At 38.3% G+C, this 14,064-nt stretch overlaps 1 long non-coding RNA gene across 1 annotated transcript in view; it reads left to right on the top strand.

Moving 5' to 3' along the window:
• The window catches only part of LOC140068799 (uncharacterized), an 81,872-nt gene extending 69,442 nt beyond the window's left edge, over positions 1-12,430 (top strand). The window contains exon 3 of the long non-coding RNA XR_011848566.1: positions 12,365-12,430. This is a non-coding gene — a long non-coding RNA (uncharacterized lncRNA). The remainder of the gene's footprint in view (positions 1-12,364) is intronic.
• The last annotated feature ends 1,634 nt before the right edge of the window (positions 12,431-14,064 follow it).

Consider the following 14,064-nt stretch of genomic DNA (forward strand, 5'->3'; position numbering starts at 1 on the left):
CGTCTCGAATAACGAGCACCCGAGCATTTTAGTGTTCGCTCATCTCTATTCATATACAATAAAAGATATACAATGCACAATTTAAGAAAAGTTACAATGTTCTTGTCATCCCAACCAGATGTGATGAATATCCATTTCTACTGCCTCCAGATCATGGTCTACTGCCTCAGCTGGCAGTATTGTTTCATTGAATAGTACTTTGTGCAGGACCTGAAGGGAGCAGCATGACTCCAGGTTCTAGCAAGGTTCTAGGAATACAACATGAGTACAACATGAACCATTCACTGAATTACCTTTGACTGGAGCATTCCTTTAATGTTACAGGCTAGGTTAAAAGAGGCTACAGCAAAATTATATACAAGATTAACCATTTACTGAATTACCTTTGAATGGAGCATTGCTTTATTGTTACAGGCTAGGTTAAAAGACGCTACTGCAAAATTATATATAATTTAGCTTCTGACTATATACTGGGGCAGGGGACTGGCTATAAACTGGGGAAGGGGAGTGTTATATACTGCAAGATATGGGCTGGAAGGCTGTGTACTGGAGGGCAGGGGCTGGCAGGCTATATACTTGGGAGGCTGTGACCAATGCATTTCCCATGCTCGGCTTATTCTCAAGTCAATAGGTTTTCCCAGTTTTTTGTGGTAAAATTAGTGACCTTGGCTTATCCTCCGGTGGTATAATCTGCCACCGGTATATGAGGTTTACTTACAGGTGGTGTGCTGCTGATCCTGGAACATATTGTGGTAAGGCACAAAAATCTTTGCTTTTATCAAAAAATCTGCATTAGATGACATTCATATGAACCTCAGATGTTACCTCTCGCACTTCTTTCGCATGTGCATTATGTACTACACTCAGACGGCTGTACGAGTGTAGTATATAATGCGCATGCGCGAGAAGTGCCGAGATGTGCCTGGCTAACATGGCTTGCCTTCTTCTGCATGTTCTGGACTGGATTGGGGAGAAATCCTTATCTTCTCATACAGAACTTGAGAGGGGACTGGTATGACCTAAACTGCTCAGGGGAAGTCTACTCGTGACTGATACCCTAGCCATGTGGAAGGCCTGCGGGAAACTGCTGTGCCTGCGTTTTTTAGCAAGTAAACACCTGCCCCCATGGAACCATTTGGAATTCCCTGAAGATAGGGACCATGCCTTTTTTAGACTCTGGAAGGCCAAAGGGATAAATGTAGCTGGTGACCTCTTACACCTCGAGACCCGAAGACTGTTAGCATTCCAAGAACTGGCAGTTAAATATGATCCAACCTCAGTAAACTTGCTAGCATATGAGCAGGTAAAGAATTTCTTACTTGACAAACTTAGGGAATGAACGAAATAGCACAGTCAAACCTTAATAATAATAATAATTCTTTATATATATAGCGCACACAGATTACGCAGCGCTGCACAAAGCATGTCAAATTGCTCCCTGTCCACATAGGGCTCACAATCTAAACAACCTAACAGTATGTTTTGAAGTGTGGGAGGAAACCGGAGTACCCGGAGGAAACCCACGCAAACACGGAGAGAACATACAAACTCTTTGCAGATGTTGACCTGGGTGGGACAAACCTTAGATGATTTTGCTGAATCCCCTAGGGCGGTGTATTCCATTTCCTCCCTGTATTCTAAATTACATAATAGACAGGTAGGACAGCAAGATAAGGTATTATTTCTGAAATAGGAGTAGATTCTTGATTTCCCCCCAGATTCTGTATGGATGGGGTAGGGTGAGAAAAGCTCTGATTTCAGAAAGATGGAGGGACACCCATTTCAGATTCATCCATAGGCTGTGATATATTGACCAGTAATATTGGCACTGTGTTGTATACTATTTTTGGGGGTTCAAAGTGAAAAATTGTTTTTTTTTTTAAATTTATTGTATATATATATATATATATATATATATATATATATATATATATAATTTTCAAATTCACTCAAAATGAACATTGTCAATGAATTCCCTGTTTTGTTTTGGTCATTTTGATATATAATATGTATAGCCTGCACCAGTAGCAATTTCTGCCCCCAAGTACTCATAGTGCCGCCCTCATGCCCCAGTAGTCACTATGCTGCCCCATTGCCCCAGAAGTCACTGTGATGCCTACAGGAGCAAGTAATTAAAAAAATCAAAACATACTTACCTTGCTTCTCACTGCAAACTTCTTTGGAGCTCCATCGCAGGGTAAGGGCAGGCTCCTCCTTCCCCTTGTCTCCTGATCACTGTAGTTTTGTATTTGCACTTGTCTTCATGTAATGTATGTGACCCCTTACTGATCGTACAGCACCCTGGTATTAATGGTGCTCTATAAATAAATATATGCATTACATGTAAATATATACATTACAACCATTAAGCTGTTTGTCACTTGCACATTTTTTGAATCCAATGAGATAATTGCTTCTTCATGGGTGAAGCCTTGTTGAAGTTCCTCTGCTGTGTGTTAACCCCTAGGGGACTCAGCCTCTTTTGGCCTTAAGGACGCGCTCCCATTTTTCAAATCTGGCCTGTGTCACTATAAGTGGTTATAGCTTTGGAACGCCATGAGATATCCAGGGGATTTTGAGATTGTTTTCTCGTGAAACATTGTACTTCAAATTAGTTTAAAAATTTGGATGAAATCTTTTGCGTTTAGTTATGAAAAAAAACAAAAATTGGCAAAAATTTGGAAAAATTCTTTATTTTCAATGTTCTAAATTCTCTACTTTTGATGCAGATAGTCATAGCACCCAAATTAATTCATAACTTACATTTCCCAAATGTCTGCTTTAGGTTGGCATGGTTTTTTAAGATTCCACATATTTTACTAGAATGTTATGAGGCTCAGAATTTAGGTATCATTTTTCACATTTTTTGTAAAATCACCAAAACCCGTATTTAGATGGACCTGCTCTACTTCTAATTGACACTGAGAGGCCTAAATAATAGCTAGACTCATAAATTACCCCATTGTGGAAACTACACCCCTCAACGTATGAAAAACCACTTTTAAGAAGTTTGTTAACCCTTTAGGTGTTTTATAGGGGTTAAAACAAAATGGAGGTGCAGTCTGCAAATTGTAATGTTTTTTCACAATACACTCATTTTGGGTGGAAAATTAAACATTTACAATGGATTAAATGAAAAAAGGCTCCACAAAGTTTGATACCCAATTTCTCCCGAGTACACGGATACCCCATATGTGGTGGTATCCTGATGTATGGGCGCACGGCCGGGCATAGAAGGGAAGGAGGCGCCATCCAGATCAGATTTGCTATGTCACATTGTACAGGCTATAATTTTTTTCTTTTTTTAATGAGGACCTATAGGGGCTTATTTCTTTTGCCACATGAGATGCACTTTTCTGGTACGTAATCTTGGGGAATCTATAGCTAATTGGTGAGATTTTATTAACTCTTTGTTGGTGGAGGAAATGAAAATCATCAATTTTTGGGAATGTTTTTTTTTTGGCCGTTAACCATACCATAAAAATAGTATATTATTTTTATTCTATGGGTCACCACGATTACGAAAAGACCTCATTTATATAGATTTTTTATTTTTTCCGATTTTTACTGAATAAAAAGTAATTTGGCAAAAATTTTGTTAATTTTAGCATCACCGTCTTTCATATGCATAATTTTTTTATTTTTCGCCTCACAAATCTGGTTAAGGGCTTATTTTTTGCTAGAAGGATTGTTCTTTTAAGTGGTCTTATTTTATAGTGCATAACATTTTTTAAATTACTTTTTATAGCATTTTTTATAGGGTATTAATTGAAAATTATCTTTTTTTTGGAGCTTTTTTGGGTTGTTTTTTTTACGGGGTTCACTTTGCAGATCTAATAACAATTCTGTTCTATTATGCAGATTGTTACGGACGCAGGGATACCAAATATGTGGGGGTTTTGTGTATTTTATTCAATTGTACTGAATAAAAACTAATTTGGAGAAAATCTTGTTCATTTTAGCATCACCATCTTTTCATATGCATAACTTTTTTATTTTTTGGCTGACAAATCTGGTTAGGGGCCTATTTTTTGCAAGAAGAGTTGTTCTTTTTAGTGGGCTTATTTTAGAGTGCATAAAATTTTTTAAATCACTTTTTAGAGCATTTTTTTATAGGGTATTAATTAAAAATGATCTTTTTTCGGAACGTTTTTGCAGGTTTTTTCCTCCGGCGTTTACCGTGTGGGTCCAGTAATGATTCTGTTTTATTATACAGATTGTTACGGACGCGGCAATACCAAATATGCGCGGGGGGGGGGTTGCGTTTTTGTGGTTTTTATACTTTATTAAGTGTTTTTATGGGAAAGTGACATTTTAGGGGCTTATATTTTAATGTATTTATTTTTTATTTATTATAATGTGTAGTGTTTAGTGTTTTTCACTTTTTTTACTTATACTTACTTGAACTTGAACCAGTGATGCTCTGATCACTGGTTCAAGTTCAATACACTGCTCTACAATACTATTTTATTGTAGAGCAGTGTAAACTGTCTGAGCATGCTTGCGCATGCTCAGACACTTTACAGTCAGACCCGGAAGGGGTCTGGCTGCCATGGAAACCGGGCAGCTCCGGGGCACATGCCAGTCCTCGGAGCTGCCCAGAAGTGGATCGGATCCCCCGGTAAGCGGCACGGGGGATCCGATCCACAGCGCAAACACCCTTACACGCCGCGGTCATGCTTGACCGCGGCGTGTAAGGGGTTAACACCCGCGATCGGAGTCGGCTCCGATCGCGGGTGTTAGCGCAGGCTGTCAGCTGTGATAGACAGCTGACAGCCGCTGCTTCTGGTGCCGGCTCCGTTCGTGAGCCGATGCCAGAAGCAGGACGTTATAGCACGTCCCCGTGCGTTTAACATGTAGCCACGGGGACGTACTATAACGTCCTGGTGCGCCTAGGGGTTAAAATATTGCATATTGTACATTATGGATTCTCTTTGGACCAATCCAACCTTTGTAATAATACTTTTTTTAAGCACATCTACCACCAGTATGAAGCACGGTATGCAAATGAGCCTGAGGGGCTCCAGAAACCATTAACACCTATGCTCATTTGCATACAGTCCTTCATCCTGGTGGTAGACGCCCTTTAAGTGTGGTAAATGAGCTAAGTTATAGCTAGAAGCATCACCTGAAGCCCCTTTAACATCTTTGGCGGCACATCTTAATCACAGCTGGTTGTGTCAACCTGTGCTTTACGGGCTAATTGGCATTCTGTGATTGTGCAGCTCTCAGGGTCAATCTACTATGTATATAATATGTCTTCAGCAGTCAGGATTCATTCATGTGATCCACCAAAGATTCCCCTGAGGTCAGCACCAAAAAAAGCAACAGGGATTTTCTCTTTGAACAAGGCAAAAAGAATATTTTCAAAGATAAAGCTGCAGACGCAGGAATGAATAGAAAAGAGTTTAAAAATCATCAAGGTTATGTTTAGGAAAAAGAAAGGTCAGATTGCTGTCTTTTGTTATTGCCAGGGAGTCTGACCCTCTGCATATGTTGTAGGAATATGGAAGATATCAAAGGGAACACTATTCAAAATGAGGAAGTTTCCACAGCAGCACAGAGTAGTGCAGCAATTTCAGGGATAACCTCGGCAACGTAGCATTGTAGAACAGTGACTCCACACCTGAGTTAATGAAATTCCACTTGATTGAGCAGATGATTTGTTACATGTCCTGCTTCTGCAGCCAGTTGTCTCTCGGGACACTGTACCAAAATGCTCTGCTTTGCTGATTTTTCCAGTTGCTTATTTTCAAAGTGCCACCGAGAAGGCAATTACATGAAATCGATATATCACAGGAGTTATATAAAAGGAGCGGGAAGAAGTGGCAAAGGCCATGCATTTTAGGAATACTTGATAGCTCCACTTAGGTCATCCTAAGACATAAGTGCACAATGAAGAGGCAAGACAAGTTAATGTTCTTTTTGTTTAGTTCAATTTCATTTACTTTTTGCTCTTCTTTAAACTTCTTGTGCCCTGTTTTTTTAAAGGACATTTAAAATTATGCAAATGAGCCTGAGGGGCTCTGGGCTCCATAGGTGTTAATTGAGCCTGGAGCTCCTCAGGCTCATTTGCATAAGTTTAACAGTCTTTTTTTGTAAGAAACCAGGGCATAAGCTAAAATAAGAGCAGATCCACACGAGCATGTCTGTGTGCTTGGTTTACAAGTCTTCATCATGGTGGTAGATGTCCTTTAAATGAATTGTTTTCCACAGAAGAGGGATTTTTCTGGTATGATATTTAGTAACAAGGGTCATGGTTATTGGATTCAAGCAATAGCCTATTGTTCTTCATCGGGAAAAATTCTTAATTAATCAGATAATATCTGTATATCAGTACATGTGACTGGATGTTGGCATTAGATACACACATAGCATATACAGGGAAGACAGACATTGTCTTCTTGGAACCTGCTTTGCCTGTTGCTTCTCTGTAGGTAGAAACTGACAAGTCACAGTTGCTGGATGCCAGGGCATGGGATTGTTAACAAATCATTTTACCATGGTCAGAGAATTTAGAAACAGGACAAGGATAATGACTGATAGTGTCTCAAAGATGCCAATTTATCTTTTGACATGTGGTGGCCATCTTTGGCTATTGGTGGTCCAGCAGGTTCCAACTTTAAGACCCAAAAATAAAATAAAATGTTTCATATTAAATGAAGTTACAAAAAACAAGGGTATGGGAAACATGGGGCTCACAGTGCATTGGATCATAGGCTCTTTGGTGACATGCATCTCACTTGGAAGGTATTTTACAAGTGAATAAAATATTCATGTAAAGATACTTAACATAGGTACCTAACATTACAAAATGTTTCTTACCAGCCTCACCCCTCCACCATGCCCCACTGTTCTGGTCTGGAAATGCTTACATAAACCTAACTCATACTGAGTGGTCGCCTGTGATTGCCACGGTTGGCATCTCCAACCAAGAAGTAAACTTCATTGGGGACAAAGCTGTCAACTTGAATGGACCAACAGGTATAGAGGGTATGTGAGTAATGATTTATTATGTAAGAGCCCTGAGTTTGGCCATTATAGGAATTTGTTTTTTAAACACACAGACATTTTCCAAGTTTGATCAAAAATGCAGTAGGATTGCTATATATCAGGCTAAAAGTGCCACAACACCATTTTCTCCAATATAACTACATAGGAAAATACACAGAAGCCCCTCCAAGGGGGAGATTTACCACAATAATTCCCTTCTACAACATCCACATAACCACTGGGTCATGAGTAAATTCATCTTGAAGAGTCTCGTAGAAGGCTTGGATACACTCACATGATTACAGATTTTTTAATTTATGGCATCTTCTAGCTTCTTTCTTCAATAGCATACAATACTTGACTCTTAAAAACTTAGACTTGAGATGTCAAGACTCCATTGTGTCTCTGGCCAACGCACGTTACACATGAAATGAGATACAATAATGTTTATTGGGCAAGGTCTACGGCAAGCATGGTGTATTGTAATTATAATGTGGTAATTGGCTGTCAAAGTTATTGCCCATGTTATTGCTGCTATTAAACACAAGACAAGTCTTAAAAAAAGGAGGACATTGATCTGTTTATTGTTATGCACTAATTAACACCAAACCGACAGAAACAGAAGTTTATAACAAGATTAGGTGGGTTGTGATTTTCAATTATCTTTGTGTTCGTGGAAAATAGCTGAGAAGTAAGGATGGATAAATTCTTCTAGGGGAATGCGTAAGCTATAAAAAATGAGAGGAAGAAATTGCATTCCCTCCTGTAAACCAATTTGGGTAAAATAAAGGAGAGAAAGTAGCCATTATTCCACAATTGTATCACTGACAAACAACGCTTCTACGATTTTCTAGAGAATGTGAGAAAATATTCTGATGATTCATTACCGGAGTAATAACGAAAAAAGCCTTCTTTGTTACTAGTTTTAGATTGTCACTATAGGCCCAAAGCAAATATTTCTCCATATATATCAGTTGAGGCAATGTTGTAGAACATAATCATAAAGATAGGTTTGGAATCAATATCAAAATAATTTAATTAAGAGAACTTGAGATTTTGGGTGAAAATATTTGGAGACTTCCATCTTTAAAGCGTAACTGTAAAGTTATAATGATTTTACCAAATTATTAAATGTGATTCACCCTTTAAAAACAAACAGAACAATGCCTACTTTGTGCTGCTCACCCTTTTCTTTCCCATAGTTTTGGCATTTTCTGTTCTGAAACTGTTTGACAAAAATCATTCTCACTAGTGGTGAAAGGGGCGTAGATTAATGTCTGTCTGTCTATGCCCTCAAGCTGAGGCCAGTTAGCTTGCCCATAGATCCCATGATGCCTTGTGTTCTCTCTCAAAGTTTTTTAGCATTAAATTCATTTGGTTCTCTTCAAGTAAATCCACTGAACATATTTTTACTAAAGAACTCTATATTATTCTACTATTTTCACTGCACTTATACTGACTTTTTTTTTTTTTTTTTTAAAGATCCCTCTTAATAAACTAAGAAAAAGCCTAGTCACTGGTATAATCCCATATTCATACTCCCTATGTGACTATAAGTTTGAATTGCCTGCCTGTTCTTCTCCATCCAATCGCTATCTTAGAACAAAGACACCCATTCATTTTCCATCTATGGGTTAGTCACATGATGTTTTGCAATGGTGTTTTAAGGGACAGTGGAGGCACGGCATATAGCTATATAAAAAGAAATATATATTAGTGTTCATCTACTGTAATTTAAACAATAAATAAGAATTTACAAGTGCTTCCCAATAAATCAGAAAAATATATACACTCACCGGCCACTTTATTAGGTACACCTGTCCAACTGCTCAATAACACTTAATTTCTAATCATCCAATCACATGGCGGCAACTCAGTGCATTTAGGCATGTAGACATGGTCAAGACAATCTCCTGTAGTTCAAACCGAGCATCAGTATGGGGAAGAAAGGTGATTTGAGTGCCTTTGAACGTGGCATGGTTGTTGGTGCCAGAAGGGCTGGTCTGAGTATTTCAGAAACTGCTGATATACTGGGATTTTCATGCACAACCATCTCTACGGTTTACAGAGAATGGTCCGAAAAAGAAAAAACATCCAGTGAGCGGCAGTTCTGTGGGCGGAAATGCCTTGTTGATGCCAGAGGTCAGAGGAGAATGGGCAGACCGGTTCGAGCTGATAGAAAGGCAACAGTGACTCAAATCGCCACCCATTACAACCAAGGTAGGCAGAAGAGCATCTCTGAATGCACAGTACGTCGAACTTTGAGGCAGATGGGCTACAGCAGCAGAAGACCACACCGGCTGCCACTCCTTTCAGCTAAGAACAGGAAACTGAGGCTACAATTTGCACAAGCTCATCGAAATTGGACAGTAGAAGATTGGAAAAGCGTTGCCTGGTCTGATGAGTCTCGATTTCTGCTACGACATTAGGATGGTAGGGTCAGAATTTGGCGTCAACAACATGAAAGCATGGATCCATCCTGCCTTGTATCAACGGTTCAGGCTGGTGGTGGTGGTGTCATGGTGTGGGGAATATTTTCTTGGCACTCTTTGGGCCCCTTGGTACCAATTGAGCATCGTTGCAACGCCAACCTACCTGAGTATTGTTGCTGACCATGTCCATCCCTTTATGACCACAATGTACCCAACATCTAATGGCTACTTTCAGCAGGATAATGCGCCATGTCATAAAGCTGGAATCAGCTCAGACTTGTTTCTCGAACATGACAATGAGTTCACTGTACTCAAATGGCCTCCACAGTCACCAGATCTCAATCCAATAGAGCATCTTTGGGATGTGGTGGAACGGGAGATTCGCATCATGGATGTGCAGCCGACAAATCTGCGGCAACTGTGTGATGCCATCATGTCAATATGGACCAAAATCTCTGAGGAATGCTTCCAGCACCTTGTTGAATCTATGCCACAAAGAATTGAGGCAGTTCTGAAGGCAAAAGGGGTCCAACCCGTTACTAGCATGGTGTACCTAATAAAGTGGCCGGTGAGTGTATATATATATTTTTTTGTAATCAATTCTAAAAGGAAACGCATATATTTTCTAGAGTCATTGCAAACAGAGTGAACTTTTTCAAGTGGAAATGTCCTAAAACAGGACTTTTAAATTGTGGTCCGGACAAATTTAATGGGTTTGCTCATCCTTAGTTATAGTACAAATCTACCCATGGAATAATATATATCTACTACTTAACACTAATTCTTCCATCCAATATAAACTCAGCCTGTATTTTATACATGCAGATACCTAATGATCGGCCAATCATATTCATGCCTACTTGTCTCAATGATAGAAACGGTGCATATACAAGTTACCTCAATATCCCACTTTAACCAACTTCTAGCAGAAACAATAATTTTATATAATTATTGAACTAAACCACCTTGGTTTTCTGATTTTTATATTTCCTATATTATATACAACTGTATTCTGTAGAAATTTGCACATATTTGTGCAAATATTCTGTGCTCCAAATGTAATTTTTTCCTTTATTCTTTCGGTAAGTATGATCACAGAGATACCAAATTTATATAGGTTTTAGTAGATTTAAAAATATAAAGATTTTGGTGTACGGACCTTTGTAAGGTGTCATTGAATGGATACATGGATACACTGAAATTTTAAATTATATCAATTTGGGACCTATATGACTGTTTGATATTTTTTATTCATATATATATATATATATATATATATATATATATATATATATATACAGATGGAAAAATGGTGAAAAAGTGGGGATTTGGATATTTGGCATACTATATGCTGCAATACTACTGTATTGCTGATCTCTAATAGCCTGCCAGAGCAACCAATCGGTGGCCTATGATAACATCACGGGGGCTGTGATCAGCCATTCAAGATGACGATGCCTATCAGCATCTCTGTTAGGTGCTGCAATCGAACCGACAGCGGCAGTGTGTCAGCTGTGTTATACAGACAACACCTGCGGTGTATGGGGAGAGTTCTGGGGTTAAACATCCAAATGGCCACCTTCACAATGTTTTCAGAAAAGAGTGGTAAAGAAGTTCAGTAGATTATATTGGAAACTCCATCTACCTATCTGTGTATCTAAATTGCACCTAATGCCTATCTATCTCTCTGGCTATCTAAATATTATCAGTAAACTTATCTGCTTACCCCATAATCTATTAATATGTTTATCCATCCATCTATATGTTATATACCAATACTTTCACCCACACATCATCCATGTTTTTTATCATTTGCATCTATCTACTATATATTCATCTATTCCTCCATTTACCCAATGACTGACCTTTCACCCTTCCATTTCCATATCTTTTTTCTTTGTTCATTAATCTGTCTATCCTGTATCTAATTACCCCTCCCCATTATTTATGTATATATATATTCATTCCATCAATCTCTCTAAGTGACTATTTTTCTTTACATTTATTCATCCAATTATCCATCCACTTACTCATTGACTATTCCATACAACAGTTACCAATCCCATGTATCATCCATTCAGTTTTTTGCATGATATATAGAATATGTAGGTAATAAATAGTTGTCATGTAACACAGAATACTCATGGAGGTAGGTGCATGTATAACACACAGAGGCTCTTTAGTCAGATTAAGATCTCCACGACGGAATCTCAATCACGGCATGGCGTGCATGTCTTGCTTGCTCAATATTACACATACAAAGCTCTAGGCATTTCAACCATTTACAAAGTATAATTAATTTTTGTTTTGCATTTTCAGGACAAAATAAGCCATTTCTACATAGATAAAAATAAATATGAATTAATCACTTGCTTTATATACTAAAAGCGCCTGGAGGATTCTCTGCCGCAATCTGATTGACTGCATGGACACTGCAACGTCTCAGCGGGTTGCCCTTGATATGGAAATGTGATTTATTTTACTCTGTACATATTGTGTTGTTCTTAACCACCTTCTTTTGTTCTTCTGGAAAAAGATCAGAGAGTTTTTATCATTCAGAATTTCCAGCAAAGATTCTGGCTATCTCCTTTGTGTTACTGAAAAAAGAAGTGATCTCAGATTTATAAATGTATTAATCACTATGATAAGAAATATGTTCTGAAGAAATAGCAGTATCAGACATATAATAATGATGTGTACAGCGTATATGGGTGGCAGAGTTCAAAAAGTAGAGACATCCCTCTAGTAAATTGTGTGAATTGCAAGTTATAATTACAATATGGCATTGTGTTGTATACATGTATTGCTATGTAGAAGCTGTAAACTAAATAGGAACTGGGAATCTTAATGGTTTATTCATAGGATTTGGCATAAATGTCCAATAGAGGTGGGTCTTACCTTATCTTGACAATGGTGATACCTACCTACATGCCTTGCAGATGCAGTGAATGGAGAGGTGACCTTGTGAGATGACTGGTTTGGCTATGATGTGACTACCCATAAAGGTGAGTGGAGAGAATTGTAACAGATTGATTCATGGTCAGGTGTGTTTTGGAACTTTACCAGGACAAACCTTCAGCTTTTGGAATAGTGCATTTTGAGTTATTTTTCTTTTTCTCATTTTGCTTTTTTACAGGACACAAGTATCTTTTTAATAAATTAGCATTGGTAATAATATTGGTTAAATTTGTAGGGAAATTAGGTTTTGAATGTGCTCACAGCATATCCTCTTCAGGATTTGCGCCACTGGGACAGGGATTTGGAAGGGGATTGTGTCACACGTGATTCGATTTTGGCGCATCCGCGCCTGCATTCATGCAACCGAAATTGGGAGGCGGGCCGTTGGATGATCGGAATAATTCGGACAGAGCACAGGATTTAACTTGAAAATTGTGTCACAAACCATGCACTTGCATACATTGAGAAGGAGATGGTGAACTCCGGCGGACCTGAGCGGCGAAGTGACACATGCAGGATATCTGGCGCACAATGTAATTGAGTCGCGGCGCAGTGCATTCTCGTCAGACACTCCGGACAGGACCAGGTAAGTAAATGTGCCCCTATATTTCTGATTGCAGTCAACCCTTCTCAAAACACTTCAATTTCTTTGTATGTCTGTAAGTTTAATTATCATAAATCCTTTCCCCTGTGCTCTGCACTGAGATTTATGATAAATTGATATCCAGTCATGCCGCGCTCTTCTTTTAGAAAAGCTTTAACTTTTTGATATTTAAAGTTACAGATGAGCTACTATATACTGGACATGTCACTCCATTCTCATTATGTATCACAAGTGTAACTATACCATATTGATATTTCAATAGGTAGAATGGATATCTAAAGATTATTATAGTAGTACTAACCATAAATAGAGTTGAGCCACTATATCTAAGCTGCCGTAGTTTGGTGCACATTTTTCAACATTGCATCGAAGAACTGATAGAGCTAAGTGATGCTTCTTTCATGTCTTTAGCTATACCTGCATCTATCTGTTTTATTTCTATCTATCTATTTGACTGCCTAGCTATGTGGATTGAAGTTTTTCCTGCAAGTTTGTTGTAATTTCCTTAAAACTAGAATAGCACTCCAACTCAAGTGTTTTTCTGAAGAGTGATCTCCACCTCCATTCCATACAAATAATAACACTGACTGACAGGCTTTGTTAATATCCACAGAACGGAATAACAGGACCATCTCATTAATATCCCCAGAACCTCATAAGCATGAAAATTAAACCAGCAACAACAAGCAACGCTAAATAATTTACTGGCGAGGTATGAAGCCATATTTAATTTTAATGGCGTAACCTATAAGCATTAAAGTGCTAATGTACAAAGATGTTGCAGCCGGGCGTCTTAATTAAAATAATAATTCAAATGTTTTTGCAGCATTGTATTGTAAGAAGATGATGTTTATTATTTAGTACAACTATTATACATGCGTCATAAGCTTTTAATTATTTTAACATTGAACTAAATACTATAGTGTTTTAAGGAGCAGGTACACAGAAGGGAAGATGCAGAAAGGAAGAGAGGAGGGGGATGGGAATGTATCCGTATTACTGAAATTTCCAAACTTTTTAGAAGTTTTTAGAAATCAAAGGGGCATATTTATCAGGACCTCTGCGCACCGCCAGTGG

This window comes from Engystomops pustulosus, chromosome 7, assembly GCF_040894005.1.
Source record: "Engystomops pustulosus chromosome 7, aEngPut4.maternal, whole genome shotgun sequence".
Lineage (NCBI taxonomy): Eukaryota > Metazoa > Chordata > Amphibia > Anura > Leptodactylidae > Engystomops > Engystomops pustulosus.